Below are 12,632 nucleotides of genomic sequence, written 5' to 3'. Positions count from 1 at the left end.
TGACGTGAATCGACTCAGCCTGGTCTGCCCCCAACCCGAGCCAAATGTATGCCAGTGGGTCACTTTCCAAAGCCTCTTCTGGGTTGTTTACCTCCATACTTCCTGCGTTTATTTCTAGGGTCAGTGTCCTGTCAGAGGAACTGTTCAGATTCCTCCATCAGACCCCTTCCTGGTGTCAGGTTTCACGCATACCAGCAGGTCCTTTGGCCAGCACTGCTCTTCAACCCATTCTGGTTCCTGCTGTTGAGAATTTCAGCCCAGCCACGGCTCGTCCATACCCACATATAGTTCATATATGGCTCAGTTGGGGTTGAAACCTAGCCGAGTCCATCCCTCCAGAGCACCAAACTGTGTTGCGGTCTAACCCAGCATTGTGCGTCAAGTCCGAATACATGTTTGTGCTAAGGGAGTACAACTGTGACCCGACCAGAACTCAGCCCCCTTCCAGTTCCTGCACCCCTTACTGGTAACCTCCACCCAGCCAAGGCCTCCCCCAAGCTCCCCAACCAGGCCTGTTCCCAGCCAGTGTTAAGTATGCCAGAGGTTGCTCTGGGTCAGCCCAGCGTGCCCCATAGACTGTCATGCCTCCTGCATAGACTCCTCCGGCCCTTCTAAACCATCCAGTGGGGTCAGAGTTTGCACAGGGATTGGTCCACCCATACCTGACACATTGTAGCCCCGAGTATGGTTCTCAAATTCCAGACAATGTCATAGTCTTGCCTTCTGTGACCACTCTGCTGATCCCTCCTCCTATCAGGTAATGGGGTATCCTGCTGGACAAGCCCAGAATTTTGCTTTTGAAGGGACTGGTGTTGGTAATCTGCACTATAAAGTGACTACAGGTTCTTCAGAGGAAGATTTACTGCCATTGAGACTCTTAAGGACTAATACACATTCTCAGAGAACTGTGGGTTCAGCATGGAGTGACCCCTGTAGCATATCAAAGGAATCAAATTCCAGAATTTCCTGGCCGGGCGGCCAGCAGGCGCAGCCTGGTGCCAAATGGCGCACTGGCCGCCTGCGAGTGGCTCACCCCATGTACTTACGTACATGGTGGTAAGCCTGGCTGTGCTAGGCTGGACTCGTGGCAGGGCACCCGAGCACCCCGGGCAGCATGGCTGCCTGAGGTTTGAGACGCTCAGGCCTCCGCCCTGATCCTCCTAGCTCCTCCCCCACTCCAGCCGCATGGCGCGCTCCAAATATGCTAATTTTAATGGGAAAGCTTGTGGAACCTTGCTAAGTTTACTTGATAGCATGTAGTTGTGTCATGCCTTTGCCACTTTTTAATGAAGGAGACTTGAAGGATTTACTCAACTGTTCTCTAGAATCAGAATAGTAGTATTACCAGGGTGCCCCAGGATATTATTGTAATGATCAAATGAGGTAATACAAAGAAGTTGCCACTACGCTCTTATTCAATCCTCAAATCCAAACCATACCTTGGGTTTCCTCTCTTGTTCAGGTTCCACACTTTTGCTTTGCCCTTTTGTGATGAGAATAACAAAACTTGTTTAAAAATACCTTTGTATATAGTCATGTCTTCAAAATGTCCGAAATATTAACTGGCATAGTGTCGGGACTTGTTTGTGAGCTAGGACTGGCTTGTGAGGTGTGGAATACCAGATAATGTTCAGCACCCCCTCACTAGTCTGTAAGGGGGAGATACAAGAGAAGCTGAAGAAGAGAAGGAGGAGCCCCAGTGGGTATAAAAGGGGGCTCATTTGGACAGGCAAATTGGTGTCAACTAGCTCGTTGAGGAACAAGACCCTATCTCAAGTGCTCCAAACTCCAGAACCATTCTAATGCCACCCTGGCCTGAAAGATGTCTCTGCTTCATCCTTCCCTCCTACTCCATACAGGGATCATAAAGTAAGTAACATGTTGGCCTCAGGATGTGCCCTCCATCCAGAAACTCAGATGCTCTGGGGCCCTTGAGATAGGGGGATGATAAGAGACTTAGTAGTGAATGTGAGTGTGTGTGTAAATTAGGGTATGAGTTAGGTGTGACTAAGTAGAATTTGAATTAGTGTTTTATTTGCATGAGAACAACAGCATTGAAAGGCTGATAACCTTTCAAACACAAACAGTTCCAAGAACTTGCTGAAAGATTATCCTAAGGACTCACACATGGTGTTTGACTCCTTTGTTGTAGTTTGTTGGCAAAAACTTCACTTCCATTAGGCCCCTGAATGTTTACTGTGGCCCATTTCTCTGGATTCCCAAGGAGGGCCTGTCAGTAAGCAGTCATCATGAGTCGCAGCAGGCCAGAATGCCCTCATTCCGCAACAAGCCCAGGAGGCAACAGCTGATCTCATATTGGAGTTCACAGTCATCCAAGAGTCCAGAAGGATGAAAACAGCAGAAGACTACAGATGTTCATAATCCATTAGCTCCTATCCCTCCACCAGCACCTTAATAAAAATAAATCTGTCACCACTTAATGCTTTGCTTCCAGAATTTCCCTTTGAATTAAGACCTTCAACAGCTCATGCTTTGAATTGCCAAGAACACTGACTCATTTCTTCATTATGTAAGCCATTAATAGGTTACTTCTTGGATGCTAGAATACCTGCTGGAGGCTAACAGCAAGGTGCTGAAATGACTCTCAGCTGTGCCAACTCACCTGAGCTCCCCAGTGAAAAGCCATAGTCAGCTCCTCACCATTAGCTGTGAGGGCTGCACAGAGGCCTCATTAGCATCGAGATCTCTCCTCCTTTTCTCTGCCTTCCAGGCAGCAGCCTCCTCAAGGGAATAGATGGAAACTATGCAAGAGGCAGATTGCAATTACCGGGTAGTGAACCTTTTGGCATAAAATACCTATTGGCTAGATGTTAGGAAACATGAAGAGACCAGTGTGGGAAAGCGTTGTCTGAACAAACTTGAAAGTGGAAGCAATCTTTGGCACCAAGTTGTGTTTAAAGCAAACACCAGAGAGAATGACCTTGGGGATCCTGGGAAATCTAGGAAGAGCTAGCATCACTTGCACGATGAGGCCACAAAAGAACTAAATGCTTAAGGAACGGTAATTTCTATTAAATATCTGCTGTAAAGAGACATTCTAAATATTTCTTTTAATACTATTGCAAAGCTGAAATACTATGTTGGTATAATTTAACTAGGATCATGGTATTTTTGCCTTGACTGAGTATGATACATGCATTTCTATTTTGTAATTATCTCGGGGAAAATATTGTTCCAAAAAATCCATAAAAAGATATAACTTGTCATTCTCTGTGATTGACTAGAGCTACTTTGCCTGAAGGAATGTTGCCTTAATTTAGTTCTTCATCTTTCCTTCTCTCCAAAGGGATCATGTGTTTCAGTGTGGTAAATGCAAATATGGGAGTTCAGTTGCCTGTGAAGATTACCTGTTCTGTGGGGGTAACCCTCGGAGGAGTTCTGGAGCCTCACAACCATCACATCTCCCACTCATTGCTGTCACTGGTCTGGATTAGAGATGCCATCATGGGAGTTGATGTCACTGTTTTAGAAGGACTTTGGTCATCCTTTGTGGTCATTTACAAGGTCATCAGAAATTATCACATTTTAAACATTTGTACTGGAATATCACTTTTTTCCTTTTATTACTATTTTTATTTTTGCTGTACATGTTTTTCTTTCATTGAGACATGCTTTTATTCCTTTCCTTGCTAGTTCATTTTGTGTCCCTTCAGGTATAGCTGGGGAAGTCCTTCCTGATCACTTTAGTTCCTCAATAAATGAGATACTTATTTCGATTTCTCAGTTAAGAATGTGCCTCTCTTGCCAGTTATTTTAAAAAATCATTGTTCAAAATTTTAAAGGATCAAGAAGACCATTAGCATAACAGCTAACGCAGGTGTTTAAAAGACATAGGCCATAAGAACCAGGCTGGACTGCAACACCCATTGGTTCCAGTGGAAATCAGGACTGAAAACAGAACCAACCCAGCAATTGAAACCACCAGCTGATTGTGGTGATGGACTGTGCCGGGCCCTGTGCTTGCTAGAACATACAAGAATCTGGTCTGGGAATACCTCAAAGTTTCTTTGGAGATCTCTCCAATCGAACTGCTGGACTCAGAACCCGAGCCAAGAAAAGACAGAGGACAGAGCAAGTCAATCAACCACCTCAGCTATATGTTGGCAGCGAAATACTCGGCAAATGAAGACTCTATGATGGACTGTGTCAATCAGTGGACGACCTCATCGAGTGAAACTGGCAGCGATTCATAACTGATGAACTATTAAAACTATTTGAGCAAGGATCTCAGAGCATGCTCCACATCCGGGACTTGGGGTGGGTGGGAAACTGGGTGGGGCTTCTCCATCAATATCCCCCTTTACCTCAGATACATGATGGAAACAATATGGACATAATACTATTACCCACTTCCCTATACCCCCTGAACCTTTTTTTTTTTTACCGTAATTAACTATGTAAAGATTGTCAACAAAAATACAATTAAAAAAAATAAATAAAAAAATTAAATATACAAAAAAAATAAAAAATAAATAAAAGACATAGGCCATCAAATGAAGAAAATGTTGGTTAGGACAACTTTAGAATGTAAGTTACGTTTAAGATAGGCCCTGAGAATAATCAGGTTTTGGCAGGAGGATTTGCTTCCTGCTCAGACATATGCATCTTCATTAACTTTGAGGATAATCTCTGTGGAGGCAGAGTCTGAGTTCTCTCCCATCAGTGTCCTTCCTGACATATGGTTAGTGGTTGACACAGAGCAAGTGTCTAATACATATTTGTAGACTTGAGTTGCTGCCAGAGCCTGGGATATAACCACCTCTTTTACTGCAAAGAGAAAGTTGAGATGGTGTGGCCAGAATATCCAGCTGAGCGATGACACACAAGACCCTGGACAGTTCTTCAAGATGACACATTTCCTTTTCTGTCTTTGTTGTCTTCTTGGATCTGACTACTTAGATAGCATGTTAAAGATGAGGTGCAATAGTGAGTGGGGCTCTGTGAAGGAGAGCCTGGTTGAGCCTTCAGCCAACTTTGAAACTGGCTATGTCATCGATGAGGGAAGATAAAGCACTCTGAAATCCCATCTTCAGTTGGAACTTGTAAATTCTTATGTCTTTTGCCTGATTCTGTTGTTGTTGATGATCTTCTTTGCATGCACTCAGGAAAGGTTATAATGAGCTCTCAAGCAGTCATTTTGTTAGCGTGATGAGCTCTGGAGAAGTCTGGGAGTCATGGGATTCTTGTTGCAACAGGCTAACTCCCCAGGCTGTGTCTGCAATTGTGCAGCTAATGCAGGTTCTTGTGTGGGCTTCCCTTTCTCTCCAACTTGAGGTTCTCAAGACCATTGAGGAACATGTGTATCAGCCAAGACGGTGGTGGCAGGTGATGCCTGGAAATCTCTCCTACCTTGTACGTGTCTCTGATCCTAAGGATTTTCTAGAAATTGCAGGGACCTTCAAGTAGTAGACAGCAGGCAGTCACTGGAGGATAGTTTTTCAGCAAATACCTACCACTGTCCTTTCTTCATTTATCACTTTTTGGCTGATACTTTCAAAGTCTGAGGCACCTGTTCGACTTCATTTGCCACATTCTCTCTGAAGCTAAGTTTGTTTTGCTAACTAATGATTCTATTCTATCAAAAACAGCAGGCTTGTTTGATTAGCATGGCAACTAGCTATTACATGAGTAGTATTCTATAGGCCCTGAGCAGAACATGTAAAACATCATTTCAAGTGCCAAGTTTTTGTTTTCTAATGCTTTTTTCCCCCTTTACACAATTTTGAAAGTGGCTTAAATCTAATTGGCTCCCCCAGGATCTCAACTCCTGTTATGTTTGTGGCATTTCTTTCTTGTGAAAGGCATTTGGAAAGACTGCACAGTCGCTGCTAGCTAGCATGAAGGGTAGCGGAAGGCAGCATATTTTTTTTCAACCCCGTTCCTTAGAAACTTTGAAATGTTGTCTTAAGTCTCCCCAAGCGCTGAATGTTTGATTTTTGCAGTTGTTTTTGTAATGTTGAGTTTATGGTTTTTCCTATTACTGAGCTTCACATAAGTGGGAGCGGCACCCACAAATGCTACCATGCATGGTGGTCAGCCGGTATCTTCTGTGAAAGAAAAAAGAGAAAATGAACACAGAGCATGTAGTGGTCCTCAAGGGTAGGCCTGTGTAAATAATTGTTACAAAGCAGAATTCTAATAAACTGGCTTTGTACATGTGTAGTCTGTTGCAAGTAAACACTTGCTTGGACACTGGAACTGAGTTATTTTTAGAGGACCAGATCCAGATGTACCTGTAGTCTAAACAACTGTGAGGAGACTGCCAGAACCTTTCTCTTTAATCACAGTGACTGCACACCTTTTAGTGTCCACAGATAAAACCAATGTGTGAAAAAAAAAAAAAAGAAAGGAAAGGAGAGACAGGGAGAGGAGAGTGGACGCAAACCAGGAGATTCATCTTATTTCAGGATATTATGCTAATCCTTCCAGTTAGAATCTGAGATGTAACAATAAAAAGAACAATAACAAAAATAGAGACTGTCTTAAAAGCATTATGAGAAGGTTGTAGTTTTACAGCCTCTGGCTTCTTTGTGGAATTGAAGGCTGAGACTTAAATTAAGCATTTAGGCAGCCATGGGCTTAAGACTGGGGGAAACACACTAAGGGTGAAGGATTGTTAAACATGGCTATTGGGCTGCCTTCTGTTCTTGGTTAGAAATCACATTAGGAGGGCCCGGTGGCGTGGCCAAGCGGCTAAAATCCTCACCTTGAAAGCCCCGGGATCCCATATGGGCGCCGGTTCTAATCCCGGCAGCTCCACTTCCCATCCAGCTCCCTACTTGTGGCCTGGGAAAGCAGTCGAGGACGGCCCAATGCATTGGGACTCTGCACCCGTGTGGGAGACCTGGAAGAGGTTCCTGGTCCCGGCTTCGGATCGGCGCGCATCAGCCCGTTGCGGCTCACTTGGGGAGTGAATCATCGGATGGAAGATCTTCCTCTCTGTCTCTCCTCCTCTGTGTATATCTGTCTGTAGTAAAATGAAAAAAAAATTGTGTAAAAAAGAAATCTTATTAGGAGTGGTGGACATTTGGTATAGTGATTAAGATACTACTTTGGGAGCCTGTGTGCTGTATATAAGTACCTGCATCCAAATCCAGACTGCCGATTCCAGCTTTCTGCTTATATACACCCTAAGAAGCAGCAGATGAGAACTCAAGTACTTGGGTCCCTGCTGGATTAAGTTCCCAGCTGCTGATTGTGACCTGGGTCCCAGCTGCACCTTGTCTGTACGTTTAGGGAATGAGCCAGCTGATGGGAGATGGTTCTATTTCTCACTGTCTCTTTCTCTGCCCTTCAAGTAAATAAAGACTTTTAAAAAAAGAAATAGCATAGGGAGAAATGGCAAGAAACTTGACCTTCCTTTGGAAAATAAATGATTTGAAGTCTATATTTAGGAAAGCTGTACGTTTTAATATTTGATATTTTCTGCAAAACTCAGGCCAATAGAGCAACAAAAATGAACTCAAACTTTGTTACCAGCAAATGCCTCTTGATTGTGTATATGTGTTATGAGTTATAACCCAAATGATACTGTATTTGATTGCTTCTGCTTATCCTTTTATTATTTATTAGGCAAGACCTGTCCCAACATGCAGAAAGATAATAATATAAGCCTTAGCAAACATTAGAGTTAATAATAAAAACATACATATTGAATTAAAATACTAATATTCTTGCTAATTCATTTAAGAAAAGTTTCTTAAGGCTTTCTTCCTTAGAAAAGGATTTATCAGGCCAGTGGTTTCAGGGCAGCCATAGTGCATACGAGTGAATGTGCTTTGTTATCCTGAGGAGGACAGCACAGACTTGGGGAGTCCAGTTTTGTTTGTGCATTTATAGAGTGAATAAATGGGCATGAATATTTTTATCTCACTGCCCCTTAGTTTTTCTCATGTATAAATAAGAGACTTGGAGGTGGTGAATTTTAAGATCATTTTTATACCCAGTATTCTAAATGACAGGCATGTGAAGAATGGGAAGAAAGGCATGGAAATGAGGTAGTGACTCAGTGCTGGAGCTGAAATTTTCAAAAGACAGAACGCATGCAGGCAGCTTTAGTGCTTTCCATCTGCAGTTTCACTACTGCCTTGCTGTTGGCCTTAGGCAATTCAGACATGCTCCTCCTCTTTGCTTCTTCCATTCCTGCTTTTTTTCTTGTGTGACTTTTTGTTTGATTTTTTTAAATATCTATTTATTTGAAAGGGCAACACAGCAGAAGAGATTTTTCATCACTGGCTTACTACGCAAATAGTTGCCAATGTGATTGTCTTGTACACTGTGTCAGAGTACCTGGGCTTGCTATGAAGTTTTATTCCCGACTCTAGCTTCCAGCTAACACAGACCATGGGGAGCAACAGAAGATGGCCCATCCAGATGGGGTTCTGAGCTCCTGACTTCAGCCTGGGATAGGCCGTGTTGTTGCCTGTTTGGGGAGTGAAACAACAGATGGAAGTATGATGGCATTGTCTCTCTTCACTTTCTCTTTCACCCTCCATTAGTCAGTCTGCCTTTCATATAAATAAATGATGTAAAAACAAAAACAAACAAAAAACCCCAAACAAACCATGTTGGGGGAAGAGTAGATTTTTGACTGGAGACCCTTCTTGTAGCACCCATCAAACACATTATGATATTTCAGTGTAGAAATAGTTCCCAATAATCTGTTTGAAGATGAGAGGGACTTTATCTTGTTCATTCCCCAATATGTCATTCTTTTTGGAGGATGAGGTTTTTGTTGCCTGTAGGAATAAGTGAAAACAAAGATTGAAATGTATGAATCTGTACTCATCTAATGTGAATAAGTCTACTGATATAAAATAAACTAACTCTAGGAATAATTTTTCATTTCAATGCTAGACCGAAGTTCATGTTGATAATCATGAGGAAAGAACAGTTTAAAATTCTTTTTATCTATGATTTTAACATAGAAATTAAGTATAAGATGCATTTTTTGAAAACTTTCAACTATACAGAGTCCTGGGGTCTGAAAGAATGAAGTTCAGTTCTACGGGACATTTATTCAAAAGTCATAAAAATTTGCTGAATGCTTGCTTAAATCAAATCTGTGGATGGGTGAGTTTGATGTTAGTGGAAGAAAACTTGGGCATCAGTGTACATGCACTTGATATGTAGCCATTAACTTTGTAACAGGATTGTGTATACTGCACACCATTATTAAGGTGACATTAAGATCAGGGGTTCTAGCTAAATGTGGGACAGACAAGAGAGATAAGTGAGCCACATTAACTTTGCGATCTTGACCATGTGCCAAGTCAGTGACCTCATTTGAATTTCAAATCACAACTGTGGTGTGTGGTGTGATCCCCATTTTGCTGATGAAGAAAGTTGGAGTCGAGAGGTGGGATCATTTCCCTGAGGGGCTATAGCTGGCAAACAGCTAGGCTTGAATCTGTATCTGCTGCCTCCTCAAACCCAAGTTGCTCCACTGTGCCTGAAGCAAGTGGCGTTTAACTCCCTAACCAGAAGCATCCATCCAACCACTCAGTAATTATTTGAAGATGAACTATATACCAGATTTTAAGAAGAGCCATACCTAAATGAATAGAAATTCTTAACTATGGGGTGAAATAATACAAATCAAATATGTCTAGCCTGAAACCTGAAATATTCCAGAATCTGAAACTTTGTATGTGGTGACATGATGCCACAAGTGGAAAATACCAAATTGTATGTGATGAAAGCAGGGGTATTAAATATATCACATAAATTACTTTCAGACCAGGAGTGAAAGGTGTGCATGAAATGTAAGTGAATTTTGTGGTTAAATTTGAAACCCCATTCTCAAAAATCTCTCTCTATAACAGTCCAGTCTCTGAAAAAGTCTGAAATGTAAAATACTTCTATACATTTTGAATAAAGGGTGCTGAACATGTACATAATAAATATACTTGACAAAACAGTGTGGCTTTGAACTTCTAAAGAATTATTGTTGTTAGTCTATAGAATCAGTGTCATTACTTGCATATCATGCTTCTTGTATTTGGGGGAATTTCATTTTTGAACTTTTTAAAAACAATAACCAATTGTAAAACCCAAATCAAACCATTTATTAGCATCTCTGTATTTAGAATATTGTCCATTGATGCCAAGTTGGTAATGGTGGCCCTGATGGTTAAGTAGACATGGCCTTTCTCATTCTGTTTATTTTCAGCATGATAGCTTCCCTTCCCACCCTCCTGCATTTATGTATTGGGTGCACATCAGTTGTCTTATTACTTCCCAGATTTTCAAGTAAATGGGTTATCAAAAGATACTGTTTTATTTCCTTACCAATTCTGAATTAGTGAAGTCTAGATCAGTGTAGAGTACACGAACAATTAGAAATAAACTAATAGTGTATTCTAGAAAATATTGTATCTCACATTAAAGGAGCAGGTTCTAAAGGCAGATTCTCTCACTCGTGTAGCCTGTGGTTCGTTTATTTGTGAGCCTGGATTTATGTATTTGATAGTGTTTTTGCACAATGATGTGACAAATGATGCAATAGAAGTGAAAAAAAAAAGGCTTTGCAGGGAGAGTTAGGGCGTGTCATTGTGTAAAGGTCTTCATAGGATCACCACTGTCATAATCAGCGCTTTTTGGTATCAGGTATCAAGTGAGGATAATAGAGCATTTGACATTGGACTCAAACTGTGAGGAAATAGAACTCGAGAGAGAGAGCACGCTGCTGTTTTGAGGATAAAGGAACAAGTGTGGCAGTTTTATCCTTGTTTTCGACTGACTACTCAGTTTCTTGTTATTTCCGGTGATAGGTGTCATTTCTTGCTCCATCTGCTTGCTACAAGTTACCTCCAACTTGTACTGATGCACAAGGTGCCCACTTCAAGCCTTCCGTGCTGTCCGATCTACTGCTTCCTTTTGCCCCCTCTGCACTTGAGCTTCTTCATCTGTTGTCTAAGTCTCCTGCCTCAGACTGCCTTGGTCACTGACATGGGCTCTGCCTAGAAGCAGGCTCTCAGAACACAGTCCCCTTTGAATCAACTCTGGTTTTTCCTTTGCACCTGCCCTTCTTCTTCCCTGTGCCATCTGTGAAGCTCAATCATCACCACGTGACAAAAAACCAAGAATATTTTGGTGATATGAGAAGACAGTGTTAAAAACCATGCATTCAAGCAGTGTGAAACAGTTATGACACAGAATAGACACGAGAAAAAGGCCTGGACAGGATTGTGGCGATCCAGTGGGCAGTTCCACAAGGTGACCCCCCAGAGTGTTTAGCATCAGGGCAAGTGCCTTTGGGTGTGCTGACACTGAGTTGCCTACATATGTTTGTGACAGTATTTGGCAAGTGAGTCAGTGGTCGAGGAAAGTGACTCCGTCTTAACTGGGTGTGTTCATTGGGGTTTTTGCCCCAACAAGTCATTTCCTAAAGCTGCAGATTAAAGGTCGGGCTAGTCACCTCCAAGTCTTTTCCCCTGAAGCTCCTTTTCTAGAAGCTCTTAGTCCTTTCACTGAGGGTACCAGAAAGGGGTCATATGTAATTCCCTGGTTTCCATACACAGGGGCTGTTCTGGCAGGGCCGGAGTCCATGGGAGAGATACTGTTGAAGAGAATCAGCAGTGGGGGAAGTCTGCAAGTCAAAAAGAACACAAACAGCCCACGTTTAGTAGGAACAAAATTATATTCCTCACAGGGACAAACACAGAGGCAGGCACCCCATTACTGTTGCATTTTCAGCCTTCAAAGTGATGTGGGGTGGGTGTCCTCACAGTTGCTAAGGGAGGGCCTGGTAGATAAAAACTGAAGCCTGCATGAAGAGCTTGGAGAAGCAGTCCACAGATGTCCCAGGCCTCCCCCCAGAACTTGTAGTCTTTAACTGCATCTGAATTATTTTAGTGATAATTTCAATTAGTTGAATTTTAATTTTCTGTAAATAAGATGGTCAAAACCAGATCTGTGAACTCTTTCCTTTTAAAGATTAATTTATTTATTTGAATGGCGGAGTGACAGAGAGAGAAGGGAAGGAGGCAGGGAGGGAAGGAGGAAGGAAGGGAGGTGAGAGACAGAAGAGAGAGATCTTCCATTTGCTGGTGACTCCCCAAAAGGCCTCAACAGCTTAAGATGGGCCACACCAAAGCCAGGAGCCTGGGTCTCCCATTTGGGTGGCTGAGTGTTAGATCATCCTCTGCTGCTTTCTCAGGTGTATTAACAGGGAGTTAGAGCTGATATGGATCAGCTAGGACTCAAATTGGAGCCTATATGGGATGTCTGCATCACAGGCAGCATCTTAAGCCACTGTGCCATAATGCCAGTCCTGAGATGTGTGACCTCATTGGTTCTTTTATTTTCCAAAAATCTCTTTCATGCTTTCATTACTTCTTGAGAAACCCAAGGAACACTTGAGGAAGAGCAGATGTGGCTTGCTGGTAAGAGAAGGCACTGCTGAATCAGGCACCTGAGTCTCCCATTTCTGAGAAGGCTCCATTGGTGGAACCGTGGATGGTTTCTGAATGACTGCTGAGAGAAGAGGCCTTGTTGTTCATAATGAAAATGTGTGCTCACAGATCTAGGTCACATTGTACTTGCACATTTGATGTGTTCTCTTTAAGATTTGCTTTGGTATTATTTCCTAAGGTTTGTCTTGGTATTAT

General features: G+C 42.4%; 1 protein-coding gene across 7 annotated transcripts in view; it reads left to right on the top strand.

Moving 5' to 3' along the window:
• Positions 1-3,385: 3,385 nt before the first annotated feature.
• ENOX1 (ecto-NOX disulfide-thiol exchanger 1) overlaps positions 3,386-12,632 on the top strand; it is a 487,830-nt gene continuing 478,583 nt past the window's right edge. For 5 of the 7 annotated variants that reach the window (XM_058670707.1, XM_058670710.1, XM_004577459.3 and 2 more), the window contains exon 1: positions 3,504-3,525. The gene's annotated coding sequence lies outside the window, so the exon portion shown is untranslated. Of the gene's footprint in view, positions 3,526-12,632 lie in introns of all 7 variants that reach the window. The other 2 variants (XM_058670708.1, XM_058670702.1) reach the window with 2 other exon arrangements.

This window comes from Ochotona princeps, chromosome 12, assembly GCF_030435755.1.
Source record: "Ochotona princeps isolate mOchPri1 chromosome 12, mOchPri1.hap1, whole genome shotgun sequence".
Classification (NCBI taxonomy): domain Eukaryota; kingdom Metazoa; phylum Chordata; class Mammalia; order Lagomorpha; family Ochotonidae; genus Ochotona; species Ochotona princeps.
Note: the sequence above shows the minus strand (reverse complement) of the source record. Positions and strands in the feature narration are given on the sequence as shown.